Source organism: Lissotriton helveticus, chromosome 4_1 (assembly GCF_964261635.1).
Source record: "Lissotriton helveticus chromosome 4_1, aLisHel1.1, whole genome shotgun sequence".
Classification (NCBI taxonomy): domain Eukaryota; kingdom Metazoa; phylum Chordata; class Amphibia; order Caudata; family Salamandridae; genus Lissotriton; species Lissotriton helveticus.
The window spans coordinates 1,734,698,930-1,734,714,664 of record NC_136063.1 but is presented as its reverse complement, the minus strand read 5'-3'; positions in this window follow the sequence as shown (position 1 = coordinate 1,734,714,664).

Sequence of the window (15,735 nt, the reverse complement as noted above, 5' to 3'; positions counted from 1 at the left end):
CAAAAACCAGGACAGGTCAGACATAAAAGTAGGACTTAAGCCTTTAGTTCAGTCTGTCTCGTTTTTAGGCCTCGTCCTACTAATCGCGCAGGCGATAATAGGACGAGAGTATAGAGGCCAAACCAAGGTCTGAAACCATCCCACGGATTTCCTACAGTTCGTGTGGGGCACTGGGGCGGAACGCACGTCCACATCAAAGCCACAGCCTTCTTCCCACAGGCATCTGAAGCTTCCCCCAGCGTGCGCTCGGCCTCAGGCATTTCTCCTCCCCCTAATTATTCACCCCTGCTGTTGCTGCCCACGGCCAGCCGGCCGTACTTTCACTTTCACGGCCGTGTCTCGCATTTCTCCTCCCCCCCCTAATTATTCACCCCTGCTGTTGCTGCCCACAGCCTCCCAGTGTACTCTTATTTTTATTATTTTTCATTCTCCATATTCCAATCATGTTTACTCTGCATATTATCGACACGCCTGCCCTCAAGTGCTCACTTTCGGTACATTTGCCTACGTAGTACAGCACACGAATGAATCTCTATTTCAAAATAGCTAAGATGCGGTTTTAATAGGCAGGCGCTTTCAGTTTCCATCATAGTTTTACATTTCGGCCATTTGACAACGGTGTAACAACCCCTTCGCCATCAACAATGAATTTGGATTTAGTATATTAATAATTATCTCTATTTGAGATCTGACATTTCATCATATTGGCGTTTAATCAAATACGAAAACGTAAGTATTTACCCGTTACTTTTTTTAATTGAATGTCACAAGAAATTCTTTGCTTAAAAACTAAAAAACAACACTGAGCATGGTGGATCTTTATTTTCGCAAGGCACAACTTAAAAAAATATTCATTAAGTCGTGTAACAGCTTATCTCACCTAAACATCGTTATTAAAAGCAGAGGCCAGCTTGAGTACCCTCCCTGCCGGCTCTTTCCCGGCTCCGCCGAAACAAGTAAAAGGCCAAATTCAGATTTGCATTTGTAGCAGGCTGAGAAGGAGGGCCCTGCGTGAGTCTTTCTGACCCCGTCACCCCCTCTAGATCCAAGCAGCACACATTTAAATCAGACTTAATTACATCAGAAATCAGCTTCTTTCCCCTAAACATCGTAGGCAGTAACATTAACTGCATTATATGCAAAACCGGGATCACAGGCAGCTTTAGTCAATGGACCTCACCTTACTTCACTACATTTTGCTCCAGTTATATTAACTGTTCTCACAGGGCTCTGAGTCCACACCACAGAACTGAGCTCAGACTCCTAGCACACACCTCTTGGAATGCAACACACACCCCGAAGAAATCACTCACAAGCAGAAAACATCACTCGCGGACTGTACCATTCTGCACAGTCAGATCTCGTGACCAAATTAAACTCAATCTAACCGTTTAAACTACATGAAAACAAAGGAAGCCTAAAAAAATAGATTTTTCAGCTTGCACTTATTAAACGAGTGTCAAAAAGAATCTAAGCGGAAGCAAAGTTCAACTGACTTGCGGGAAATGTTTTCTTCTTCTACTACCACATCATCCACCACCACTGCGTCCACCATCACCGCGTCCACAGTGTCCACCACCATGTCCACCACCACCACCACACCCACCACACCACCACAACCACCACCACCTTCACCACCACCACATCCACCACCACTACGTCCACCACGTCCACCAACACCACGTCCACCAACACCACGTCCACCACCACCCCGTCCACCACCACCATGTCCACCACCACCACACCCACCACCACCACCACGTACACCATCACCACGTCCACCACCACCACGTCCACCACCACCGCGTCCACCACCACCACGTCCACCACCACCGCGTCCACCACGTCCTCCACCATGTCCACCACATCCACCACCACACCCACCACCACGTCCACAACCACCACTACCTTCACCACCATGGTCACCACCACCACATCCACCACCACTACGTCCACCACCACCATGTACACCACCACCACGTCCACCACACCGACCACCACCACGTCCACCACCACCATGTCCACCACCACCACCCCGACGTCCACCACCACGTCCACCACCACCACCACTTCCACCACCACTGCATCCACCGCATCCACCACCACCGCGTCCACCACCACCGCGTCAACCACCACCCCGTCCACCACATCCACCACCACCACACCCACCACCACAACCACCACCTCCACCACCACGTCCACCACCACCATATCCACCCCATCCACCACCACTACGTCCACCACCACTATGTCCACCACCACTGTGTCCACCACCACCACATCCGCCACCACCACACCACGTCCACCACCACGTCCACCACCACCACGTCCACCACCACCATGTCCACCACCACCACGTCCACCACCACGTCCACCACCACCACCACTTCCACCACCACTGCATCCACCGCATCCACCACCACTGCATCCACCGCATCCACCACCACCGCGTCAACCATCACCCCGTCCACCACGTCCACCACCATGTCCACCACCAACACCACCAAACCCACCACCACCACACCCACCACCACAACCACCACCTCCACCACCACGTCCACCACCACCATATCCACCCCATCCACCCCATCCACCACCACTATGTCCACCACCACTATGTCCACCACCACTGTGTCCACCACCACCACATCCGCCACCACCACACCACGTCCACCACCACGTCCACCACCACCACATCCACCACACTGACCACCACCACCACCACGTCCACCACCACCACCACCACGTCCACCACCACTTCCACCACCACTGCATCCACCGCATCCACCACCACCGCGTCCACCACCACCGCGTCAACCACCACCCCATCCACCACGTCCACCACCATGTCCACCACCAACACCACCATATCCACCACCACCACAACCACCACCTCCACCACCACGTCCACCACCACCATATCTACCCCATCCACCACCACTACGTCCACCACCACTATGTCCACCACCTCTATGTCCACCACCACTACATCCACCACCACTGTTGTAAATAAAACAACGGTATTATTAAGCATTAGCTGAAGCCATAATGCATCAGTGCAAATATCTAGTATAGGGATTCCATTTTGTATTTCGAGTCCGCCATTTTTCATGCCCTACATTGCCATGTGCTCAATGTTCTGATTGTCCTACCTCTCTGCCAGTTACACTGTGGATTCTACCTAGCAACAGTTATTATTAGTCGTTCTTGAGAGTGTAGCGCATGCTCAGCAGAAGTAACAGTTGTTCCTTATTAGCATAGCCCTCCCATGTTCTAGAAATACTGTTAGCTCCACCCACTGATATATTTGGAAATGTCCTTACGTGGTTGTAACCTCTGTCTAAGCTGTAAGCTGAACCCCTTCCACTGTGTATAAAAGGGGCCATGTGCTTGTATTCAGTGTGCTACTCTGTACAATACTGTAGAAGTGTTGTGGAGGTTGTATCACCACCTTTAAAGGTTTATTAAACTATGTTTTTGTATTTCCAGTTTCCTTGCCAACTTCATTTGTAAGTCTAAGGACTTTGTACACAGAAGGGCGAACCCTTTCGGTACCTTTGGGCCTTGCTGAGGCCTGAACTCGTCAATTGGCGCCCGTCACGTGGGGCTCATCGGCGACTCGGAGGCTCGAAGGACTGGCCGTGACGAAGGAATGGAACTCTGCCGGGGAAGTGATCACTGCCAGCGGCGTCTTTAGTCCTGGCATCCTGAGGTATTTCTTCCTTCCTTCCGATCTGACCATCTGGGTGGCGCCGGTCTTCGACTGAGACCTCTTCTGTCGGTTTGCTGTGGATACGCTGTTTGAGCAAATTGTGGAACTTGGCAAGTGGAATCTGGACACTCGTGCTTGGTAAGGACCAATGTATGGTAATTACTGTGAGTGTTTATGGTTGCCAGTGATTAGCAAGGCAGTTTTAGGATACGCTTGCTGTGGCCTATGGATATGGATATGGAAATGTTTGGATGATCGATCATATTATGGTTATGAATATGGGTATATATGCGTTGCAACACATATAGGTAGGCAATGTGGAGATTTTTCTCCAACATATGGTTGTGAGCGGCGCAACGACTAAGTGCCATTTTTCTGTATAATATTGCGTATATCGCACTATTTTTAGCATGCCTGCTTTTAGCGCACTACGTAAGTGGTGCTGCTGTGGAAACCGGTTAAGTCTTCAAGAATCGCAGCCGGCTCCCCCAGAAGGGACGCCGAATAGGGACATGTATATCAAGTTTGGTCTTTCCCCTATAATGTACAGCGCATTGTGGAGGAAGTATACCAAGAAGGATCCTGAGTTGAGATGGCCTTTGTATGGTTCGTTTGATGTGCGCAAAATTGAGTATGTGGAACAGTGCCTGTGTAAGCGCCGAGCGAGACAAGATATGTTTGAGAGTGTGCGAATGTGGGTGAAAGAAGTACGTGAGCGTGAGAAACGTGAACATGCGCTGATTGAGAAAGAGCAGAGGAAGAATGTGCGTGAGAAGGCGCAAGAAATGAGACAACGTGAACAAAAAGACGTGGAAGAAAAACGGGAAAAGGAACGTAGATTGCAGATATCTGGCCAATATCCCATTCGTCGGCCTCTTTATCCTGTCCTTAATAATTCTGATGATGATTTTTCATTACTAGATCGTTCTCCGCCTCCGTATGCTGGCCCGTCTGCTCCGAAAGGGGAAGATGAGGATTCTGGATCATTTAAAGATAAGGTAGACACGCGGTCTAAGCTAACATCTGATCGTATGGCCGAGCTCCGACAAATTTCTTATCGTATTCTTAAGGGTACAATTCCTCTTGCTGAAATATTGTTGTCTCTTGAAAAATGGCCGGACAGGGAAAACATTTATTTTCTTGAAACCTTTTCTGATGAAGTAGTCGGGGCTTTTCGAAAATATTCTCCTGTTCTTGAACCTGATGACATAATACAAGATAAGAAAGAATTGCGTAAAGGTCTCTTTTCTCCTTCCCAGGTAGCTGATGCAGTTCGACGGTTATTCGCATTGCGGGATGAGGCGTCTCGGTTACGAGAAGAAAAACGACAAAAGACGGTGGACGACAAGGAGACGGGTTTGAGTGGCGACGGGAAACAATCATCTATCTTTTCTTCAGATAAGGTCGATATTGTGCATGTTAAACCTATGCGAGAGGCAGCGCCTTTGTATGTTCCTCCTAAAGGAGCGGGTACTAGTTCAGATAAAGATTCAGCTGATGCCCGAGGGTATTTTATCTATAATTGGGTGTATACTCCTTGGAATAGAGCGGATGTTATGGCCTTAAAGAAAGCGTTATCTGACCCACGGAAAAATCCTGCTGCCTTTTATGAGGAAGTTGAGGGGGCTTTGAATTCTTGTACTATGACATTAGCTGACGTTGATTTATTCTTTGGTCTTATATTACCCCCTGACATGTGGAGATCAGTACGGAAAATTGATGATTTAGTGACGTTTAAAGCTAAATGGGAAGACATTGAGGAGGAGGACAGAGCTAGGAAACCTGCGCAGAAACCACCCCAGCTCATTCTAGACCTCCCTGCTGCTATTTTGATTAAATTAAAGACGATTATTCCCCCTAAAAAGATCGACTGGACTATGTTAGCATCTTGCAAGCAAAAGACAGATGAATCAGTTTCTGACTTCTTTACGCGATTTGAAGAAACTTTTCACGATTTCAGTGGTCAGTCTCTGACGGATGACACGGGTCGACATCTGTTTGTAGACAAATATGTTTCGAATTTATTACCGGGAGTAGCAGCTCGGTTGAAAGCGAGTGAAAGCTCCTGGACGACTTCGACTCCGGCATCCCTCCTGACAATGGCTCAGTATTACGAGCGTCAGGAATTAGAAGCAAAAAGTAATGAAGATAAGAAATCTAAGGATTTGAAAACAAAAGTTATGTTAGCACAAGTGTATGGACCACCCCAGAGAGGAAATAATAGAGGTGGTCGGGGTTTTTATGATTCTACATATAACCGCACAGACTTGGCTAAAGATCAATGTGCATATTGTAAGCAACGAGGCCACTGGGCCAATGAGTGTCCTTTAGCGCGAGAACACAGGGCTATGGGATGGGGTAGAGGTTTTGGGAGAAATCGTGGGGGGTTTTCTGGACCACGAGGTAACCTAAATGACAGGGCTAGATTCGAATCTAGGGAGCAACAACAAGGAGGGTCTAATACCTTTGATAGACGAAATCAGTATCAGATGTCTGACTATGTGCACCCCGAAAGTCATGATTCCCAATATGCATAGGATTGCGTAGGATGGGGGGAGGAATCAGTTGAAGTACCAGTAGATCAGAGGGGTCCTTATGTTACAGCACATGTTTTGGGTTCTACTGATCAGTTTTTGGTTGATACAGGGGCTACTCGTAGCGCTTTGTCTAAGCAATTGGTTCCGAGGGCTCCCCTGTCTGGCTTAACGATCACATCTGTAGGGTTCGATGGAACACCTTCTCTTAGCCCATTATCCCAACCCCTTGCATTTCATGTCGACAAATTTACAGCACCATGTCCATTCTTGCTTTCCTCAAACACGCCTGACAACATTGTGGGTCTAGACATGCTGAAACATTTTAGAGCCACAATCCGCTGCTCCCCTGAAGGAGTACGCGTGATTTTAAATGATAATTACCCGGCAAAAGAGAGAGTGTGTATGGTCGCTGAAAGTGCTGCATTAGCCTCTTTACCTCACACGTTGTGGGCTACTTCAGACACTGATGTGGGACAGATGGTCATTCCTCCGGTTCACATTAGCGTGAAGGAGGGAGCTGTGTTACCACGCCTGCCTCAATATAGGATTCCACAGGAGGGTGAGGAGGCGCTCATACAGATTGTGCAGGATCTCATCCGAGTGGGGGTGGTGGAAGAAGTCCCATACAATGTTTGTAACAGTCCTATTTTACCAATCTTGAAGAAAGACACTGATACTAGGGTATATCGATTTATTATTGATTTGAGGGAGGTGAACAAGATAGTGGTGCCCCAATACCCTGTTGTTTCTGACATCACGACACTCCTTACCTTGGTCCCACCAACAGCGACAACATTCTCGGTTGTCGATCTGAAGAACGCCTTCTTTTCGATCCCTATTCACCCTGATAGCCGTTACCTTTTCGGCTTCACTTTGAATAATCGATCGTATAGATTTTGTAGAATTCCACAGGGCTATACTGAGAGCCCTAGTATCTACAGTCAGGCGTTGAAAAGACAGTTGGATTCCTTTGTCTTGCCTGAGGGGGTAGTGCTTATTCAATATGTCGATGATATTTTGTTGGCTGCTGACACCCCTGAGCAATGTGAGACTTGTACGTTGTCCTTGCTTTCCTTTTTGGCTTCTCACAATCATAAGGTATCTAAGAAGAAATTGCAATTCTGTAGACCTAAGGTGACCTACCTAGGCCACCTTTTGTCTAAGGAGGGGCGTGCACTTACATCAGATCGTATCCAAGCCATCCTGGACACACCAACACCTTCTACACAGAAAGATGTTCGAGCATTTTTGGGTCTTACGTCCTTTTGTAGGCAGTGGATACTGGGGTTTTCACACATAGTCAAACCACTGCTAGCGCTATTGACAAAAGACACTCCAATTCCCCTTCCTTGGACAGATGAATGTGAAAACGCTTTCCAACAGTTACGTCAGGCCCTTTGTTCAGCACCAGTGTTAGGCACTCCTGATTACACGAAACTTTTCACATTATATGTACATGAGAGAGATGGATGTGCGTCATCTGTGTTAGTACAGATGCACGGGGACAGGCAGCGTCCGTGTGCATATTTCTCGGCATTGCTCGATCCTGTCGCTCGGGCATTGCCGGGGTGTTTTCGTTCGGTCGCAGCGACAGCTGTGTCAATACGTCAGAGTGAGGGAATAGTGTTATCTCACAAGCTGTTAGTGTTGGTTCCCCATGCTGTTGATGCCCTTTTGAATCAAACAAAGACGCAGCATTTAACAAGTGCCCGTCTGACCGGATATGAACTAACGTTGCTGGCTCCCCATATCACATTGAGGAGATGTGCTACGTTAAATCCAGCAACATTGTTACCATTCCTGACGACTCAGCCTGAGGCACAAGAAGCACATGATTGTATTTTTGTGACTGAGGAACAGACAAAGGGTCGTATCGATCTCCAGGATACGCCTTTCTCAGATGTAGATGGAGAATTATGGGTGCATGGCTCCTGCCTGAAGCTACCGGATGGTACGACTTCGGCAGCATATGCCATCACTACTTTGTATACCATCGTGGAAACAGCACGCATACCACAGAAATCAGCCCAGGCAGCGGAGCTGATAGCATTGACACGAGCATGTGAGCTTAGTGCAGAGTTGTGTGTGAATATTTATACAGATAGCCGCTATGCTTTCGGAGTAGCGCACGACTTTGGCCTGCTCTGGAAGGAAAGAGGTTTTCTGACATCACACGGAACACAAATTATGTATGGAGAATTGGTGCACAATCTTTTGACTGCCCTGACATTTCCTAAGAAGATAGCTATCGTGAAATGCAGTGCACATAAGAAAGTTATTGACAAAGTAGGGCAAGGAAATGCTTTCGCTGACCAAGTAGCACGAGAAACTGCAATGGGACCTGACTCCACTTCAATGTATGTTGTGAAGTCACAAGCAGAACGATGGCATGATGCTAGGAAAGAAGTGAGGGAAATACAGAGAGTTGCTTCTGATAAAGAACGAGAGCAATGGTCTGAAAATGGAGAACTGGATGATGAAGGTTGTTGGCGCAACAAACAAATGGATAGGTGGAAGTTGGCCACAGCTTTTGTCCAACCTATGGTTCAAAGGGCACATGGGCTAGCACATGTCGGAGCTTCAGCGATTGTGAAATTGCTTGCGCAAGTTTGGGAGCATCCAGAGATTGCTAGCACGGCCAAGAGAGTGGTACAGACCTGTATGATCTGTCTTAAATACAACCCAGGGAAAGGAACACGGACTCCAGCAGGAGGATTTGAAATACCTACTGCACCTTTTGAAGTCCTGCAAATGGACTATATCCAACTTGAACGCTGTAATAATCTAAAGTACGTCTTGGTGGTGGTGTGTGCTTTCAGTAAATGGATTGAAGCCTACCCTACTAAGGACAATACTGCAATGACTACAGCAAAGGTGCTACTGAAGGAGTTCTTCCCTAGGCATGGTGTTTGTAGACTATTATGGAGTGATAACGGGCCTCATTTTATAGCAGCCGTTATCAAGTATGTTCTGAAAGGTCTAGGGATAAAGCAAAAGTTCCATGCAGTGTTCCATCCACAGTCGGCTGGCTTGGTGGAACGCTACAATGGAACACTGAAGCTTAAACTAGCAAAGATCCAAGCTTCCACTTCTCTGACTTGGCCCGACGCTTTGCCTTTGGCATTGTTGTCAATAAGATCAGTACCACACTCCCGAACCGGCCTTACACCGTATGAAGTGGTGTTTGGTCGTCCCATGAATATTTGGGGAGTGCCCAAACCAAGTTCCGTATATGATGTACCTTGTGTATTGATGAATGACTATCTGGCACAATTAACTGATAACTTGGTTTCTATTCATCAACAGGTTCGAGAAGCACTCCCTGACCGGTCCACAGGTGAGGGTCATAGTCTCCGACCCGGTGACTTCGTCCTCATCAAGGCGTTCGAGAGGACGAGTGGCCTGGAGCCTCGATGGTGCGGTCCCGAGCAGGTTCTGCTCGCAACAAGAACGGCTGTCCGAGTGACCAACCGGAAGAATTGGGTACATTCCCTTCATTGTCGCAGAGTGCAACCCGGATTGGTGGAGCCTGCCGTGTTAATTGACCATCGAGAAATCCTGACTACAGAGAAAGGCCCTGCTGTGGTACCTCATGAGCAAGAGGAGTTCTTCCCGGACCCGACGACCTCTGGAGTAAGAAAATACAACCTTCGACCCAGGAAAAAGTTTGCTGCTGTTTAGACTGCTGTCAGAACGGCCTCTTGGTTGATGCAACGGAGAGCCGATGAGGCAAGGGGGGGGATCAGCCTTGCATTAGAGTAGTGACACCCGTCTTGGCCCGTTGGTGAAGAAAACAACAGCCGCCTTGGGGGAAGAGTTCTGACAGCCTTTTTTTTTAGTTTCAGGAAGATTTGCGAGACATTTGTTCAACATGGAGAGAAAGAAAGTGATCTGCGCCTTTGGATTTATTGCTAGTGTGGCAGTTGTTGCCATTATCATGTGGTTTGTTGAGGATGAAATTCCTGCCCGTGATCTATATGTGGTTTCTACACCGGTGCCAGAGGAGCATTTCTTTTATACGCTCCCCTATCAGGAATCAAAACACCGCTTGTCCTTTGTAAATAACACCTTCATTCAGATGCTACATCATACCCACACTGCTACAAATGAAACAAATTGCTGGATATGTGGTATGATGCCAGCGCACCAGAAGAAGGGGGGAACACCGTTTATACCTCTCCCTTTCTCTCATAATGGTTCTTGTCGTGCCTGGTATACTCTTCTATTTGCCACAAGAAAGCCTGCTGTTGGAAGATTACTTTTTAGATTAAATAAAGAGTGTCACCAGAATAAAGAAGGCTATCCACAAGCCAATGGAACTATATGGGAGTGGGAAGAATACCGACCGGACAATGAGTCTACTCCCTACATTTTTACGAACACTAGAGACACTGTCGAAAGTGAAAAATTTGTGATCTCAGTTGCACAAGCACAAGCGGACTTATGCGTACAAAGTGTTGGGTACATCCCTGTAGGTGTTAGTGATTGTATTAAAGTCTTAAATATAGATGGTCTGAATAATAGCACATTTTTAGCATCCCATAATACATATTTTGTATGCGGTAATAGAGGATATTATCGATTACCAGCTGGCTGGTCAGGAGTATGCTATGTATCGTTTTTATTACCTCCAGTGTTTTTAGCACCTGCCACTTATCATAAAAACTTGAAATTGTTGAATAATGCCACTGTGAATAGATACAAACGTACTTTATCTATCGATGATGTGGACCAGACTGACACTAGTTTGCAACAATATGTAGATTTTAACCTAGGGTTATTTTTCTTTGTCGGAGCTGCCCTAAACAGTAGAAAGATAAGAAGATTAACTAGAGTTGTAGAGGCAGTGACCAACCAAACTGCTACAGCACTAGGAAACGTAACTGAAGAGTTGCAAATTACTAGAATTGTTGCCCTGCAAAACAGAATGGTGTTAGACGTTATATTAGCAGAAAAAGGAGGAGCTTGTAGACTTATTGGAAGTAGCTGTTGTGTCTTCATCCCAGACAACTCGCCTTCTGTTTATAATGCCATAAATAAACTGCATAAAATAGCTGCTGACATACATGTAGATAATGGTACATGGACCTTCTCTAGTTGGTTTTGGACTTTATTTAGTACATGGGGTTGGAAGATCCTCACTGGCCTTTGTATAATAGTAGTAATTCTTTTCACTTGCTGTATGTGTATTCAATGTGGTCCTATGATATGTTCCCTTTGCATTACCTCTTGTATACCCAATAAGAAAGCTGTTTCCGAAGCTGCTTATCAAAAGAGTCTAACTAAAGAGATTTCTAACATTATGAGCATTGACATTCAAGATGAATTTGATGACTACCCTATGAAATGGAATGGCTTTAGCTAACGCTGAAAGGGTCGTCTGTTGTAAATAAAACAACGGTATTATTAAGCATTAGCTGAAGCCATAATGCATCAGTGCAAATATCTAGTATAGGGATTCCATTTTGTATTTCGAGTCCGCCATTTTTCATGCCCTACATTGCCATGTGCTCAATGTTCTGATTGTCCTACCTCTCTGCCAGTTACACTGTGGATTCTACCTAGCAACAGTTATTATTAGTCGTTCTTGAGAGTGTAGCGCATGCTCAGCAGAAGTAACAGTTGTTCCTTATTAGCATAGCCCTCCCATGTTCTAGAAATACTGTTAGCTCCACCCACTGATATATTTGGAAATGTCCTTACATGGTTGTAACCTCTGTCTAAGCTGTAAGCTGAACCCCTTCCACTGTGTATAAAAGGGGCCATGTGCTTGTATTCAGTGTGCTACTCTGTACAATACTGTAGAAGTGTTGTGGAGGTTGTATCACCACCTTTAAAGGTTTATTAAACTATGTTTTTGTATTTCCAGTTTCCTTGCCAACTTCATTTGTAAGTCTAAGGACTTTGTACACAGAAGGGCGAACCCTTTCGGTACCTTTGGGCCTTGCTGAGGCCTGAACTCGTCAATTGGCGCCCGTCACGTGGGGCTCATCGGCGACTCGGAGGCTCGAAGGACTGGCCGTGACGAAGGAATGGAACTCTGCCGGGGAAGTGATCACTGCCAGCGGCGTCTTTAGTCCTGGCATCCTGAGGTATTTCTTCCTTCCTTCCGATCTGACCATCTGGGTGGCGCCGGTCTTCGACTGAGACCTCTTCTGTCGGTTTGCTGTGGATACGCTGTTTGAGCAAATTGTGGAACTTGGCAAGTGGAATCTGGACGCTCGTGCTTGGTAAGGACCAATGTATGGTAATTACTGTGAGTGTTTATGGTAGCCAGTGATTAGCAAGGCAGTTTTAGGATACGCTTGCTGTGGCCTATCGATATGGATATGGAAATGTTTGGATGATCGATCATATTATGGTTATGAATATGGGTATATATGCGTTGCAACACATATAGGTAGGCAATGTGGAGATTTTTCTCCAACATATGGTTGTGAGCGGCGCAACGATTAAGTGCAATTTTTCTGTATAATATTGCGTATTTCGCACTATTTTTAGCATGCCTGCTTTTAGCGCACTACGTAAGTGGTGCTGCTGTGGAAACCGGTTAAGTCTTGAAGAATCGCAGCCGGCTCCCCCAGAAGGGACGCCGAATAGGGACATGTATATCAAGTTTGGTCTTTCCCCTATAATGTACAGCGCATTGTGGAGGAAGTATACCAAGAAGGATCCTGAGTTGAGATGGCCTTTGTATGGTTCGTTTGATGTGCGCAAAATTGAGTATGTGGAACAGTGCCTGTGTAAGCGCCGAGCGAGACAAGATATGTTTGAGAGTGTGCGAATGTGGGTGAAAGAAGTACGTGAGCGTGAGAAACGTGAACATGCGCTGATTGAGAAAGAGCAGAGGAAGAATGTGCGTGAGAAGGCGCAAGAAATGAGACAACGTGAACAAAAAGACGTGGAAGAAAAACGGGAAAAGGAACGTAGATTGCAGATATCTGGCCAATATCCCATTCGTCGGCCTCTTTATCCTGTCCTTAATAATTCTGATGATGATTTTTCATTACTAGATCGTTCTCCGCCTCCGTATGCTGGCCCGTCTGCTCCGAAAGGGGAAGATGAGGATTCTGGATCATTTAAAGATAAGGTAGACACGCGGTCTAAGCTAACATCTGATCGTATGGCGGAGCTCCGACAAATTTCTTATCGTATTCTTAAGGGTACAATTCCTCTTGCTGAAATATTGTTGTCTCTTGAAAAATGGCCGGACAGGGAAAAAATTTATTTTCTTGAAACCTTTTCTGATGAAGTAGTCGGGGCTTTTCGAAAATATTCTCCTGTTCTTGAACCTGATGACATAATACAAGATAAGAAAGAATTGCGTAAAGGTCTCTTTTCTCCTTCCCAGGTAGCTGATGCAGTTCGACGGTTATTCGCATTGCGGGATGAGGCGTCTCGGTTACGAGAAGAAAAACGACAAAAGACGGTGGACGACAAGGAGACGGGTTTGAGTGGTGACAGGAAACAATCATCTATCTTTTCTTCAGATAAGGTCGATATTGTGCATGTTAAACCTATGCGAGAGGCAGCGCCTTTGTATGTTCCTCCTAAAGGAGCGGGTACTAGTTCAGATAAAGATTCAGCTGATGCCCGAGGGTATTTTATCTATAATTGGGTGTATACTCCTTGGAATAGAGCGGATGTTATGGCCTTAAAGAAAGCGTTATCTGACCCACGGAAAAATCCTGCTGCCTTTTATGAGGAAGTTGAGGGGGCTTTGAATTCTTGTACTATGACATTAGCTGACGTTGATTTATTCTTTGGTCTTATATTACCCCCTGACATGTGGAGATCAGTACGGAAAATTGATGATTTAGTGACGTTTAAAGCTAAATGGGAAGACATTGAGGAGGAGGACAGAGCTAGGAAACCTGCGCAGAAACCACCCCAGCTCATTCTAGACCTCCCTGCTGCTATTTTGATTAAATTAAAGACGATTATTCCCCCTAAAAAGATCGACTGGACTATGTTAGCATCTTGCAAGCAAAAGACAGATGAATCAGTTTCTGACTTCTTTACGCGATTTGAAGAAACTTTTCACGATTTCAGTGGTCAGTCTCTGACGGATGACACGGGTCGACATCTGTTTGTAGACAAATATGTTTCGAATTTATTACCGGGAGTAGCAGCTCGGTTGAAAGTGAGTGAAAGCTCCTGGACGACGTCGACTCCGGCATCCCTCCTGACAATGGCTCAGTATTACGAGCGTCAGGAATTAGAAGCAAAAAGTAATGAAGATAAGAAATCTAAGGATTTGAAAACAAAAGTTATGTTAGCACAAGTGTATGGACCACCCCAGAGAGGAAATAATAGAGGTGGTCGGGGTTTTTATGATTCTACATATAACCGCACAGACTTGGCTAAAGATCAATGTGCATATTGTAAGCAACGAGGCCACTGGGCCAATGAGTGTCCTTTAGCGCGAGAACACAGGGCTATGGGACGGGGTAGAGGTTTTGGGAGAAATCGTGGAGGGTTTTCTGGACCACGAGGTAACCTAAATGACAGGGCTAGATTCGAATCTAGGGAGCAACAACAAGGAGGGTCTAATACCTTTGATAGACGAAATCAGTATCAGATGTCTGACTATGTGCACCCCGAAAGTCATGATTCCCAATATGCATAGGATTGCGTAGGATGGGGGGAGGAATCAGTTGAAGTACCAGTAGATCAGAGGGGTCCTTATGTTACAGCACATGTTTTGGGTTCTACTGATCAGTTTTTGGTTGATACAGGGGCTACTCGTAGCGCTTTGTCTAAACAATTGGTTCCGAGGGCTCCCCTGTCTGGCTTAACGATCACATCTGTAGGGTTCGATGGAACACCTTCTCTTAGCCCATTATCCCAACCCCTTGCATTTCATGTCGACAAATTTACAGCACCATGTCCATTCTTGCTTTCCTCAAACACGCCTGACAACATTGTGGGTCTAGACATGCTGAAACATTTTAGAGCCACAATCCGCTGCTCCCCTGAAGGAGTACGCGTGATTTTAAATGATAATTACCCGGCAAAAGAGAGAGTGTGTATGGTCGCTGAAAGTGCTGCATTAGCCTCTTTACCTCACACGTTGTGGGCTACTTCAGACACTGATGTGGGACAGATGGTCATTCCTCCGGTTCACATTAGCGTGAAGGAGGGAGCTGTGTTACCACGCCTGCCTCAATATAGGATTTCACAGGAGGGTGAGGAGGCGCTCATACAGATTGTGCAGGATCTCATCCGAGTGGGGGTGGTGGAAGAAGTCCCATACAATGTTTGTAACAGTCCTATTTTACCAATCTTGAAGAAAGACACTGATACTAGGGTATATCGATTTATTATTGATTTGAGGGAGGTGAACAAGATAGTGGTGCCCCAATACCCTGTTGTTTCTGACATCACGACACTCCTTACCTTGGTCCCACCAACAGCGACAACATTCTTGGTTGTCGATCTGAAGAACGCCTTCTTTTCGATCCCTATTCACCCTGATAGCCGTTA